The sequence below is a fragment of the Nicotiana attenuata genome, unplaced genomic scaffold (assembly GCF_001879085.1).
Source record: "Nicotiana attenuata strain UT unplaced genomic scaffold, NIATTr2, whole genome shotgun sequence".
Taxonomy (NCBI): Eukaryota; Viridiplantae; Streptophyta; class Magnoliopsida; order Solanales; family Solanaceae; genus Nicotiana; species Nicotiana attenuata.
In genome coordinates this window covers 44,475-47,026 of record NW_017671515.1, presented here as the reverse complement: position 1 = coordinate 47,026, position 2,552 = coordinate 44,475, and positions in this window count along the sequence as shown.

Below are 2,552 nucleotides of genomic sequence, written 5' to 3'. Positions count from 1 at the left end.
CGGGAGCACGAAGGTCTACCCAGCCTTGTTTCTGACCCAAGCCTCGTTCTATTTGGTATGACTTCTAACCAAAAAGTGGGCCACGCGTACGTGCGCACCATATTTTAGAAGACTCAGAAGGGAGGCATAAGAAGACAGCTTAATACAGTTCAAATAATATCAAAGCGGTAAATAAACGGCAATAAGCACATTAGGTCATCAAAAATACAGTAATATCAACAATAAATAAAGCCAAGTAACAATCATATCAACAAGCTTGAATTCTGAACCCTGAACCATAAGTTCTAGGTTCGATTCCCGGCAGAGTTGCAAGAGCTGTCATACCTCTATTTTCTACCCCGGAAGGGGTATAAGGGAGTTTTTCCAATTAAAGTGACAATAACCGAAACATGATTATTTATATCAAATTCAGAGTCGCCACTTGGGATAATTTATGGTGTCCCAAGTCACCGGTTTAAAATCCCGAATCGAGGAAGTTTGACTTTGTTTCGGTCAGCGAAACACAGAAATCTGGGTAAGGAATTTTGTTAACCCTGGAGAAGGTGTTAGGCATTCCTGAGTTCCGTGGTTTTAGCACGGTCTCTTTGATCATACTTGGCTTAATCAAATTGTCTAATTACTTATTTTAGAACCTATGTGCATTTACCTCTTTTAATTAAGGAATTATCTTAAAAAAGGTCACGCGCACGTGTACCCATTTGTTTGGCACGTCAAAAATTATGTCACGCGAACGTGTACACAATTAATAACGCTTTGTTATTATTAAGAAAGTTTAGTCGAAGTTGCGCGAACGCATACTCCGATTTTGTTTTTAAAATCACATTTATGTCATGCGAACGTATACACAATCATGATGATATATTAAATCGCGCCTAAAGCAACCTACGAATATTCATTTTTAAACTAAGTTTGGAATTCAAATCTAAAATACTAATTTTAAGTGAATAAGGGATAGAATACTAGGCCTTTTATTATTTAGGAGAGAAATCGGGCCAGCAGTAGGCCTAATTAGTATTTGATTAGGGTAGTATGAGATTGCAGCTGTTTAGGCTCAGAACTGAGCCCAAAAGGAACGGACCTCTCGAAGACCCTACCAGGTCCAAAATGATTCAAAGCTGCCTTGCCCTGGGCTGACCTCAAGCCAAGAAACTTAATAAGACTCCACATTAGAGTCATTTCTTTAAAGCGTAAAACACAAAAGGAAAAGAACTGAGGCTGAAGACTCTTGGGCTTGAAATTGTGCCCAAAACCAGAGAAGACCAGATCTGGTCACTTTGGGCCTCGTGTCAAACAGGCTAACTCATGCGGCCAATACCAGGCCCAATACTGAACTGAAGGCATTTCTGATAGTCGGGTTGCTTTAAACACACAAATACAAAAAACACAATGCTAAAAACTGGAGATCAACATGCGGAATCAATTATATTATCCAGAGGCCATGTAAAACATTGAGTATTAGCTAGATTAATTGAACATAATAACCTTGAGTCATGACAAGTTATTTAAAAGAAAAGACTTCAGCTAACCTTGAATTTCAAAAAAACAGAACAACTAGCATTGTTAATACTTAGTCATGAATTGTCAAATGACTGTAGGAAATACTTGCAAAATCCAGCAGGCCGTAGTAAAGCCCACGTAAACTACTAAAGTTGCCTGATAGTTTTAAAATTATCAAAAACCTTTCATGAATAACTAAGCTAACCTGATCATTCATATAAATACTAAGTTTAGGCTAAACATTCGGATTTAGAATATTTATACAAACAAAATGCTAACCAAATAAACTGCAAATAACATACATTTTCGATAAGGATGAAATTATAACTTTAACGCTCACACTTACTGCAAATAACATACATATGAAGCTATAATCTTAACACTCAAACTTATTATTACAAAATCCGGGTAAAAACATATTTTACATCTTCATTTTCCATTCAGAAGTTCAAAAGAGTACTTGGATACCAAAGGCAAAACAAAAGATGTAAGGATCTCAGCAAAAGCAAAGGCGTGAGAAAGGCAGCAAATAAATAGCAATACACAGCTTCTTTAGTCCATATTTAAGCCCAGAAAACCAACAACCCAATGAAAGCTTTTCAAAGTTCTTGCTAGAGAAAAGAACTCAAAAAGTAATCCAGTCAATTTCCAATGAAACAATGCAGAGAACTTTTGTAGTCTTTTTTAGGGTTCAGAAATCTGTCGTAGTTGAATGAAGAGAGGGTCCTCTTTATAGGCCTAAATGCCATGTGCTAGAAAAGTTGCTTTGGGAAATATTCCCTTTCAGCCTGAAAAAGGTATCTTGCAACAAACTGGGACAGCTGGCTGTCCCTTATTGGTCCATCATTTTGTGCTAACCAAACAAGGACAGCTGCCCCCCATTCTAGAACATTCCTAAAGCAACCTTACCATATTTCCCTTAATTTTAACTCTCAAAAGAACCTTAAAGTTCTTTTATTGTTCAATTGACCCTCAAATTCTTAATGACTTACAAACTATGGCCAACAGAAACAAGCAGGCAAAATATCAATAGAAAACTCAAAATCAAATAACAA